The sequence below is a fragment of the Ptychodera flava genome, chromosome 4, assembly GCF_041260155.1.
Source record: "Ptychodera flava strain L36383 chromosome 4, AS_Pfla_20210202, whole genome shotgun sequence".
Lineage (NCBI taxonomy): Eukaryota > Metazoa > Hemichordata > Enteropneusta > Ptychoderidae > Ptychodera > Ptychodera flava.
This window is the reverse complement of record NC_091931.1, coordinates 17,112,578-17,125,462: the sequence shown is the minus strand read 5'-3', so window position 1 is coordinate 17,125,462 and position 12,885 is coordinate 17,112,578. Positions and strand designations below refer to the sequence as shown.

At 37.9% G+C, this 12,885-nt stretch overlaps 1 protein-coding gene and 1 pseudogene across 3 annotated transcripts in view; both read right to left on the bottom strand.

The window, feature by feature from the left end:
* The window catches only part of LOC139131035 (cyclic nucleotide-binding domain-containing protein 2-like), a 77,729-nt gene that overhangs the window by 36,565 nt on the left and 28,279 nt on the right, over positions 1–12,885 (bottom strand). The window lies entirely within an intron of this gene.
* On the bottom strand, positions 5,265–6,381 carry LOC139130557 (sulfotransferase 1E1-like; annotated as a pseudogene).

Here is a 12,885-nt window from a genome sequence, read left to right as displayed (position 1 = left end):
TTACCGGTGCTCAGCAAACTTTACGAATAGACTGTTAACAAACAGGTTCTACTCTTCTTTAACAAGCACAATTTATTCTATGATCACCTGTACGGGTTCCGTAAACAGTATAGTACAAAATTATCACTGATCAGTCTTTCTCAATATCTACTTCATGAAATTGACAATGGTAATCCCACTCTAGGTATATTCATAGATTTCCCAAAATCATTCGACAAAATCATTCACGATGTTTTATTTGAAAAACTTGAATTTTATGGTATTAGGGGCTTACCTCTTAGCTGGATTCAAAGTTATTTATCGTCAAGTGGTCAGTTCGTTGGTGTACACGGTGTGAATTCTCACGCAAAAACAATCACGTGTGGAGTCCCCCAAGGATCAATTTTAGGCCCTACCCTTTTTCTTATCTATATAAATGATATTCCTATTCGACTTTATGCTGATGACTCGAATTTATTCCACACATTTAGCAACACTTCAAATTGTATTAAACTGTATAATATTAATGACGATTTTAGGCATGTGAGTAACTGGTGTGACGCCAACAAACTGACAATCAATTCCACAAAAACAAATTACATGATCATGAAAAGTTGTAGAAAAAATATTGAGTGTCGCGGTTCACGTCAATTGAAGAACAATGACATTCGCAAAGTGGAATGTGCTTCTTTTATTGGAGTAATTATCGACAGTAACCTCTCTTGGAAACAACACCCGCACATTGATGAGGTATGTGTGAAAATTAGCAAATTAACTGGTGTGTTTTACAAATTACGTCACATAATGCCACAATCGATCTTAGTCCTGTTGTATAACGCCTTTGTTCTCCCCCATCTTACTTATTGTCTTGAGGTGTGGGGAGCCACCTATCCAACATACCTTAATGAAATATTTGTACTTCAAAAAAAGATGATTCGCACCATGACCTTTAGTAATTGGACAGAACACACAGCACCACTTTTTAAAAAACTAGATATACTTGATATTTACAAACAGCATAAATTACAGCTTGCAGTCTTTGTTCATGATGCTCTTCACGCCAGACTTCCATGTACTTTTCATGACTTTTTTACTCCAATTTCACATACATATAGTACAAGACAAAAGGAACGAAATGATCTGGAAATACCCAAAGCTAAACACAGAGTAGGTCAGTTTACAGTAAAATATACAGCAACAAAAACTTGGAACAGCATACCTGATATCATACGGAACATAACAAATAGAAATCGTTTTAAACGTGAATATAGAGAACATCTTGTCTCAAGCAATGTATCATTGTCATATATTTCTGATTCTTTATATTTTTCCCTTTTCTGAGTAGTTTTCTGTAACGTAATTACGTGTGTTCCAAGGAACAGCTTGCCCACATTCTTTTGTCCAAATATGTTAATGAGGCTGGAGGCGGACTCGATTAGTTGCTGGACAACTATTTTCCGTACTCCTTTTCCCTCCTTTTGTGTAATCGAATTACTGTAAATTTACATCTGATCTTCACTTTTTGGGGGAATAAACATTATTATTATTATTATTATTATTATTATTATTATTATTATTATTATTATTATTATTATTATCATTATTATTATTATTATTTGTTAATATCTAAAGTAATCGCTTAAACTTTCAAAGGTCAAATAAGAAATTATATGTAAATTAAGATATTATTAATATCGACTGATATGCAGGAGGAGGGTCACTATTTTGTGCATAAAAATTGGGGAGGGTCACTTGTTTGTTCGCAAACACTTTCGAAGGGTCGGGATTTTAAGATCAACATCTGTACAAGTTTCATCAAATTTGGTGCAATATTTCGGAAATAGCAAACTAATTAGGAAAGTTTATTAAATATGCAAATTAGCTATTACTAGACAACAGACTGCCGAATGTCTTTGTTAGCTATTAAAACAGTTTGAGATCAACATCTATACCAAGTTTCATCATATTTGCTGTCGCATTTCTAGACATATTTCCTTAATTACAAAAATTCATAAAATATGCAAACTGGCAGTTAAATGACATGATTCCGCTAGCTGTCTTTTCACACTATTACAGCTATGGTATATCAGCATCTGTACCATGTTTCATGAATTTTGGTGAGTATTTCTCGACTCAGCACCCTAATTATAAAAATTCATAAAATATGCAAATTAGCTATAAATTGACAAGATCCTGCCAAATGCCTTTGCACAAAGTAACAACTCTGGTATGTATACATCTGTAAGAAGTTTCATTAAATTTGAGTCAGTATTTATCGAAATATAATGGAATTATGATAATTATGATAATTTATGCAAATTACTATTTCTTGACACAAAACTGACAAATATCTTTATGTAATATTAGAGCTATGTGTGACCGACATTTGTACAAAGTTTCGTCAAACTTGGTGCAATCTCTTAAGAAACAGAGCTCTTTTTTCAAAAATCACTAATTATGCAAATTAGCGCTAATTATGCGTGCCACACCCAAAACAATGGACGTGCATATGTATGCTATAGTGCATTATCCTTGTACCAAGTTTGAAAGAAATTGGCTCAGACATGTCCGAGATATCTGCGTGGACGGACGGACGCACGGAACCCAAACCATAAGTCCCCTCGGACTTCGTCCGGGGGACTAACAAACCATGCCAAATTAATACGTGTACATGTGTACTGTGCTACAGGAATTTCTATGGTTTAATTTTATTATACTTTTAGTTGTCAGGCATATCATAGAACGTTTTGATATGTCTAAACTGTGTTACTATGCAAAGTTGATAATACTGAGTCAGAGAGGCATGTTACAACTACAAACATGGAACATAAAGATTTCACACAAGATTTCAAAATGTAAGAAAAAAATCAGAAATATGAATGCAATAGACGTATCAAGTTGTTTCAAGCATACCAGCTGGCTGGTATGCAAAGGCTTGTCTGCTTATTAAGATATGCAAGCTGTATTTGAGGAATGTTGTGGTTTTGCCTGATTATACCATTTTCCCTGTTTTAATCACAAGCACACTGCAACGCACGACTAGAAATGCAAATATAATATAAAAAATAAAACTCTCTGTTTCTAGTCTCAGCCATATGGGCAATTAAATGGCTTCCTCGAATATCTACTGATGAGAGATATTTTGCTTTGTACTTTTGACTTTCTTTTCCTATTGTTACATCAAAAAGTTCACTTTGGGCAACTGTAAAATGAGTTTTCCAATCACCGACAGTCCCTTTCCTTACGAATGGATTTTCACCTTCGGAAACCATATCCTTATCTCAGAATGTCAAGTTTAGCAGTCGATTTTGCATCGTATCGACGGTAGTTTATCTGACAACCCTTTTGATATCTCCTTAACTTAAAGAACGTTGGAGAAATTCTGCGATTTTGTCGACGACTCCGGTCATCTTGTTGCATTTCTTCATATGTGACGTAGAGGACGTTATATTCAATGCCCTTTTGTAACCAGTCACAAACATGTCGCACCCATGGTGTTAAGCATAGTCGGCTCTCTTGAAAACTGTTCAAGTTTGTTCCCAGCTCCCAGTAGAGTATGCACAATGGACGTATGCTTTTCCAGAAATGATAAAGTGATACCACCACATCTTTTGGATTTCTACATATAAAGATCAGCTTAACACCTTATCTTTGTTGTGGGTTCGAATCCGATTGAAAACTATCCGTATTTTCTACCCTGGGTTGGTAACACTGCTGGTGGACAGAATTGTCCCCGAGGTATCGTTCGCCCAGTCAAAGCGATGAAATTCGTTTCTTCGCTTCAATAAAGTGTGTATGTGCGATGTATGATAGTGAGCATCTTGCGTGAGTGCTTCACGAACTCTGCAACGTGTTGATCGGTCTCAGTCAGAAAAATGTAACAACTTAGCCGGCTATTGAACCACTCTTTTTTGGGAGCGGAGATTTAGCCGAGTGGTTCTGTCTGTGGCCTCTCAGCTAGGCGACTGATGCCGTATGTTGTGGGTTCGAATCCGATTGAAAACTATCCGTATTTTCTACCCTGGGTTGGTAACACTGCTGGTGGACAGAATTGTCCCCGAGGTTATCGTTCGCCCAGTTAAAGCGATGAAATTCGTTTCTTCGCTTCGATAAAGTGTGTATGTGCGATGTATGATAGTGAGCATCTTGCGTGAGTGCTTCATGAACTCTACAATGTGTTTAGTGGTCTCAGTCAGAAAAATGTAACAACTTAGCCGGCTATTGAACCACTCTTTTTTTGGAGTGGAGATTTAGCCGAGCGGTTCTGTCTGTGGCCTCTCAGCTAGGCGACTGATGCCGTATGTTGTGGGTTCGAATCCGATTGAAAACTAGCCGTATTTTCTACCCTGGTTTGTAACACTGCTGGTGGACAGAATTTTTCCCGAGGTTATCGTTCGCCCAGTTAAAGCGATGAAATTCGTTTCTTCGCTTCGATAAAGTGTGTATGTGCGATGTATGATAGTGAGCATCTTGCGTGAGTGCTTCACGAACTCTACAATGTGTTTAGTGGTCTCAGTCAGAAAAATGTAACAACTTAGCCGGCTATTGAACCACTCTTTTTTGGGAGTGGAGATTTAGCCGAGTGGTTCTGTCTGTGGCCTCTCAGCTAGGCGACTGATGCCGTATGTTGTGGTTCGAATCCGATTGAAAACTATCCGTATTCAATACATGGCACGGGAATATGGTAGATGGGAGGTGAGTAAAGAAAAGCCGAGGCGATGGCAGGTCTTCCACGGTGACCGTTTTCACAACATTTTTACATACTGTGCCAAGGTAGTTCTTAAAGAGCGCCTGTAAAGCTTGTCTACCAAGAAATAAAGTTTACTATGTAGTGCCAGCGAACTTGAACGTCTCGTGTGGTCAATACTTTGATCCAGGTAACTCTCGCAGGTCAAGACGAGTTCACGAAAAGAAACTCTCCACAAAATGAAAAGTAACACATCTACATACAGGCAGTGATGACAGGTATTGAACACAAGGTGTCTTTGGAATAAGTAAAGACGACCAAACGAACAAAAAGGGATCTAAACTTGCAGCTAATAAAAGTTTATCAGGTTCTTATGCAAACATTACGCATGTGATTCCCGTATATACTTTTATTTAGATAGGGTTACCATGTTTAAAATGTGTAGAATGAAAAGTTGGAAATTCTGAGTGAGTGATTAAAATGCTACAATTACTGGAACAATATAATACATCGAATGGCACAACACAAGACAAAGTATAGAAAGTTTACCAAAGTATGAAAATATCAGAAATACAATGCAATGAACGAATGGCTTCATTCAAACCGGCTGACTGCATGCAAGGACATGCTTACTTTAATACTATGCAAATTATATGTGAGAAACGCCGTTTGTCTAACTTACTTGTTCACAAGCATTGATCTCAGTTACAAGCACATCAGAGTGCACAGCTAGAAATGCAAATATACTATGGATAAATTGAAGTCTGTGTTTCTGATCTCGGTCATGTGGGCAAATAAGATGGCTTCCTCGAAATCCTACTGATACGGGATATTTCGATTTATACTTTTGACTGTTTCGCCAATTATTGCATCAAAACGCTCACTCTGGGCAACTGTAAAATGATTCTTCCAATCACCTACAGCCCTTTTCGTACGAATGGATTTTCACCTTTGGGAACTATTTCCTCATCTAAGAATGTCAAGTTTAGCAACCGATTTCGCATCGCTTCGACGGTAGTTATTCTGACAACCCTCTCGATATCTCCTTTACTTAAAGGACGTTGGAGAAATTCTGCGATTTTGTCAACGACTCGGCGCAGATCTTGTTGCATTTCTTCGTATGTGATGTGGAGGACGTTATCTTCCATGCCCTTTTGTAACCAGTCACCAACATGTCGCACCCATGGGGTCAAGTGTAGTCGGCTTTCTTGAAAGCTTTGCAGCGTTTGTTCCCAGCTTCCTGTAGAGTAAGCACCATTGACGAAGACTTTCCAGAAATGATAATGGGACACTACCACATCCTTGGGATTTCGACATATATAGATCAGCTTAACACCCGTATGTTTCAATACATGGCAGGGGAATATGGTAGCTGGGAGGTGAGTAAAGAAGAGCCGAGGCGATGGCAGGTCATCCAGCTTAACTGTTTCAACAACGTGTTGACATATTCTGCCAAGGTAGCTCCTAAAGAGTGTCTGTTCTTCGAGCATTATAGGGCTTTCTGTATCAGCAACCTTCAATAGTCCCCAGTCACCATACATAGCTTTCACGATTTCTGTTAGCCATGTAGTGCCTGATTTCGGAAAACCAGCAACCACTACATCATTAGGTCTGAATTTGAATTTATCAGCTGCTCGGGATTCCAATTTCTTCCTGTCATAATTACGGGTAAAAACGTACCCATCAACTCTGAAAAAGCCTTCTCCCTGTGCCATCTTGTGACCTCCCTTTCAATTCTAGATTCAAAATCTCTGTTCAAGAATTACACTATCTTAGTATCTGCTTCCACAAGTTCGATCTCCTTTACGGTTCAAAATGTCTGACCATAAGCAGTCTCGACCATCTACAATGAATAAAGCCGGGGGATTGGAGGGCTTTTATCTTGTGGTTGATAGATGTATATCGCAATTTTACACAAAAACAGGTGACCAGCACGTGTAGTATAGAACTCCAAGGCTTACTTACAAATATAAATATAGATTAGTCGTCTTTGATCTTTACTGCGACACAGATATTCAAATCATATAATGCTGCGACTTAAACATTCACACTTTGCATACCTTTAAAGATACACTTTTACATCTAATGACAGGTATGGTCAGATTAATTATAGACATGCATTGATTGATATTTTGACTGACTGATTGATTGATTGATTGAGAGACAAACAGACAGACAGACAAACTGGGGGAGACAGAGAGACAGAAATATCGTGAATATGAGAGTGCGACAGAGACAGTCAGACAGACAGACAGACAGACACAGAATATAAGAATATGAGTTATCTACTTAAAACTTGTTGTGGGGATTAATTGTACCTCGTTCTCAATCTCTACAAACATTTTTCTCTTGTTATAAATAGAACTTTAGCTAAACTTTCATTAGCCTCCTATTAAAGAAAAGGGCGCTGTTTGTAAAACACGTCTGGGATTTTATAAACTTAGTAACTGTTTTAATTTGTCTTACTACGGTCCTAACTGCGATTGAAATATATGATAGCATGCTTTGCTTGGCCTGACGTACTTATAACCTCTTTCCATTGCCAGTCCGAATTTCTTTCTCATATGGCTAAACCATGACCACGTGGCTTTATTTACACGCCCCGATTTTCCTAGGCTCCTGCAACTGGATATTGACGAACCAATAGAAACCTATATTCGGAAAGATGGACACGCGTCTGCATTTTGGTCTGAGGGCCCTAGGGAAGATAAGCATCTTTACTGAAGCTTACCAGGCTACACGGTTTAATAAAATAAAAATAAAATAACATTTTGGTCTGTTTACAACTAGAGATTATTTTAAATCAACTTCCTAAACCAGTTATTTTATTGTTGTACTATTCAGCTCAACTTTAAGGTTTTTATGTTGTGAAATGTACATGTATGCATGCTTCACTTCTTCTGACCACTTAATAGATTCGAATCTTCAACGGCCCTAGCCGAACGTATCGCTGAACCGCAGGATTTTCTTAGAAACTTCAATCACCTTAAAACATTTGTTGGGGAGGGGGGGTTGTGGCCTGCAAAGTGTTGGACTAATTTATTCGATGCAGAACCTGATGACTTTTGACAAACATAATTGCATTTCTAAACCTAACTACCATTGCACAAGAATACGCTTCGTAATACCGAATCGCTTGTCAACGCTAGTGTGAAGGTACTGGACAATACGCCCAATGTGCTTCAAGGGATACCTTCCTTGCAAATAAGTTGCTTCACTTCATGTTATCACATAAACCAGGTGCTAAAAACTCCTATCATTTTGTTCTATGCCTGACAGGCTCTGAAATCTGGTGTATGACAACTTTGAGTGGTATGCACATATTATATCACTCTGGGTCAATATTAACATTCTCTCGATTGGTTGAGAGATTGAGAGAGAAGGGAGGGAGCACACATACTAGGGGGAAATTATCAAATTTTACAGTGAGAGAGAGAGAGAGAGAGAGAGAGAGAGAGAGAGAGAGAGAGAGAGAGAGAGAGAGAGAGAGAGAGAGAGAGAGAGAGAGAGAGAGAGAGCAAAACCCTCTCGATCATTTTTTTCTCTTGACTTGGTCAAGGTCAAATTCAACCTTGGGTTATTTGTTACACGTATAAAATTTCCCTGACTTGCTCAATCCGATACATGAATACTACTAGTAATCATCGACAAAACCAGCTTTTTATAAATTTTCCTTGCAATAGCGAATATTAAAGGACGTGTGTAAAACCCGCCACCCTTTAAAAATTTGAAATGTTGTGCAGTCTTTAGGCTGTACCTTGACCTAAATGCAGAAATTCTGCAGACCCAAAATCGTCAGCAGAATTTCGTCTGGCAGTGTACGTGTAGTTTTGGTTTTTAATGCATTGATCCTTATGTCCTAACATTCATTTACCATTCGCATCCTCATGCATTTACATGTGAAGCTAGAAGGACCGATGCTGCAGAGAACTAAAGGCGGGCCAGGAAAACACGCGCAAGCATGATTATCTATTAGGGAGCGTTCAGTTATTACGGCCTGGGGTGGGCCGGAAAAATCCAAGGGGGTCACCTTAAATTTGAAAATTGCAAAGGGGGGTCATGTATTTTTCAAACAGCCCAGAGGGGGTCACTTAATTTTCACAAGTATCCATCCCTTCAAAATGCAGTTTCAGTGTTCAGAAATATTCCGGGAGATAACAATGATTCGCTGCATGATTTCATTCTCTGAAGTCATTTAACTGTAAATCTGAACAAAAGTATAATTATCTGTCACTTGAACATCTTGACTAGGCAACTCTGAGGCTTGTCTTATTGTAAATCGAGCTCACTTAGGGCAAGGAACAATCCTATTACTTACATATTAGAGATATAGCAAGTTTTGTCAGGGAAATATTTTAACAGTTACCTGTTACCTGCTATTTACAACTTGATGTAAACAAGGAATTACCTTCACTATGTAATTTGTTCGTCTTTTAAGACTTTACAAATTGTTGGAAATATATATATTTTTTTCGTTACATTTTAAAAATGTAAATGGTTCTTACTATGCGGGACGCATTAATTGAAAGACGAAGAGTGTTCCAAAGGTGGCTTATCCCACATAAGCTTAAAGCTTAATGAACTTAGTGGTCATTATTAAAGAAAAATTATTAATGAAAAAAGGAACCTCAACATCTAAGTTACAAAACGATATGCATACAAACCATATTTGAGACGAAAGTCGCAATAATGCCAATCACGTTTTACGGGGATGTTTACGGAAGCCTTGATGAAAACAAGAATATATTTGAATTATATAAAGAATCGTGAAATAAGTCAATTTCACATGATGGTTTTGCAACATGTCAAGTAACGTTTTGCATATTAATGGTAACATGTCAATTTAAGATTAATACCTGTATTGATGTTTATGATTGGATGTATCATTTTATCTTTAATTCATGTCTATCGAAAAATCAAAGCCACGCCTTAAAGATAACGTTTAAAATACCATTCAAAAACAATGCAACAAACATTGAGAGAGGAACACAGCGAACCCAAGAGATTTGGTAAAGCGCATCTTGCGCATGCAGTACTTGAACGTCTCGTGTAGTCAATACTTTGAAGATCTTAGGTATCCCTCGCAGGTCAAGACGAGTTCACGAAAAAAGTTTGCACAGAAAAGAATAGAAGCACATCCACATACAGGCTGTGCTGACAGGTGTCTTTGAGAGTATTAAAGACAGACCAAACGAACTAAATAGGATGTAAACTTACAGCTAATAGAAGTTTATCAGATTCTGATGCAAACAATACGCACGTGATTCCCGTATATACCTTTATTTAGATAGAGTTAACATGTTTAAAATATGTAACATAAAAGCTGGAAATCCGAGTAAGCGATTAAAATGCTACAATCACTAGAACAATATTATAAATCGAATGGCATAACACAAGACAAAGTATATAAAATTTACAAAAGTATGAAAATATGAGCAATACAATGCAGCAACGAACGAATGCATTCATTCAAACCGGCTGACTGCATGCAAGGACATGCTTACTTTAATACTATGCAAATTATATGTGAGAAACGCCGTTCGTCTAACTTACTTGTTCACCAGCACTGATCTATGTTACAAGCACATCAGAATGCACTGCTAGAAATGCAAATATACTATGGATAAATTGAAGTCTGTGTTTCTGATCTCGGTCATGTGGGCAAATAAGATGGCTTCCTCGAAATCCTACTGATACGGGATATTTCGATTTATACTTTTGACTGTTTCGCCAATTATTGCATCAAAATGCTCACTCTGGGCAACTGTAAAATGATTCTTCCAATCACCTACAGCCCCTTTTCGCACGAATGGATTTTCACCTTTGGGAACTATTTCCTCATCTAAGAATGTCAAGTTTAGCAACCGATTTCGCATCGCTTCGACGGTAGTTATTCTGACAACCCTCTCGATATCTCCTTTACTTAAAGGACGTTGGAGAAATTCTGCGATTTTGTCAACGACTCGGCGCAGATCTTGTTGCATTTCTTCGTATGTGATGTGGAGGACGTTATCTTCCATGCCCTTTTGTAACCAGTCACCAACATGTCGCACCCATGGGGTCAAGTGTAGTCTGCTTTCTTGAAAGCTTTGCAGCGTTTGTTCCCAGCTTCCTGTAGAGTAAGCACCATTGACGAAGACTTTCCAGAAATGATAATGGGACACTACCACATCCTTGGGATTTCGACATATATAGATCAGCTTAACACCCGTATGTTTCAATACATGGCAGGGGAATATGGTAGCTGGGAGGTGAGTAAAGAAGAGCCGAGGCGATGGCAGGTCATCCAGCTTAACTGTTTCAACAACGTGTTGACATATTCTGCCAAGGTAGCTCGTAAAGAGTGTATGTTCTTCGAGAAATATTGGGCTTTCTGTATCAGCAACCTTCAATAGTCCCCAGTCACCATACATGGCTTTCACGACCTCTATCAGCCACATTGTTCCTGATTTCGGAAAACTAGCAAGCACTACATCATTAGGTCTGAATTTGAATCTATCAGCTGCTCGGGATTCCAATTTCTTCCTGTCATAATTACGGGTAAAAACGTACCCATCAACTCTGAAAAAGCCTTCTCCCTGTGCCATCCTGTCACCTCCCTTTCAATTCTAGATTTAAAACCTCTATTCAAGAACTACACAATATATTTGCTTGCACACGTTTGACCTGCTGGACGGTTCAATGTGTCTGCCCATAAGCGGCCTCGACCTAAATACCATGTACAATAGAAAAGCGGGGGTTTGAGGGATTTTAGCTTGCGGGCGTGATAGATAATTCGCAATTTTACTAGGTGACTAGCACGTAGAGTGTACAACTCCAAGGCTTACTCACAAATATAAATTTAGATTCGTATCTTTGATCATTACTGCAACAAAAAAGGGTAAATCTTATATATAGTACTGCGACCTAAACATTTCAAACTTTGCATACCTTTTGAGATTCAGTTTTACATTCACTGACATGTGAGGTCAAATCATGGATATGCATACAATGTGTGATTTTTTGAACTATGTACAGACAGACAAACAGACTGTGAGAGACAGAGACAGAAATAGAGCACCACAGAGAAAGTCAGTGTGAGAATATGGCATAGACTGTAAGATAGACACAGAATATAAAAATATGAGTTATGTACTGAAAAAATTGTCCTGGGGTCAAATTTTCAGTTTGCGGAGATTTAAATCTTGGCAAACCGTCACAGTGATGTTGCTTCTCTTATCTAGAACTTTACCTAGCTTTCATTACAATCAAACTTTCATTTAAATCACCCTAGAATATTTGTCAGGTAAGTTGTGACCTGCACAGTGTCGAACAAATTCATTAGATGCAGAACCTGATGAATTTTGACAGGACGTAATTATATCTCTGAACCGAATTACCATTGCACAAGAATACACTCATAAAACCGAATTGCTCGCCAAAGCCAGTGTGAAGGTACTTTGCAATAGGCTCATATGCGTTCAAGAGATACCTTCCTTGCAAATGAGTTGCTGTAATTCATCTTACCACACAAATTTAGGTTCTAAAAATTCGTGCCACGTGCATGGTTGTTTTATATTACGGCTTATGTGTTCTGACATCACGTACAGGACACAGGGGTCACTTGTCAATATTTTGTTCTCACATGATTTGTTTGTGAAGAATCTCTCTCTCTCTCTCTCTCTCTCTCTCTCTCTCTCCTCTCTCTCTCTCTCTCTCTCTCTCTCTCTCCTACACACACTCAAATTTTGCAATTTCCAACAAAGATAATTGAAATTGAACTTTAATTGATGAACATACAGTTTCATTCTGAAGGGAAGAAAAGCGTTGCAAAAACAAACGAGGAAGTCAATAAAAGTGTAATAAGGAAAAACGTGCAAAAAGAGATAAATAATTAATCTCATCAAAATAGAAAAAGAAGGAAATATCTTTCCTGACAGGCGTTGTTTTCTTAATTTCATATGTGTATATATACTGTGCTAGAGGTACTGATATGATTGTATTTTAATCATAAATTATTTGTTTATATGTATATTATTAAACTTTATATGATATTTAGTTCCTCTGGCGAACAAGAGATTCCTTCGAGTAGTGTAATGTTTGCAAGAAATTATGAAATGTTGTTCATCTTCTAGACATTTGCTGTTGCAGACTTCAAGGACTCTTTCTAATTTACCGATGTATTATTTTGCGTCCCTTGCTTCTTAGAATTTCGTTTACCAGGAAATGCTTACTTTAAC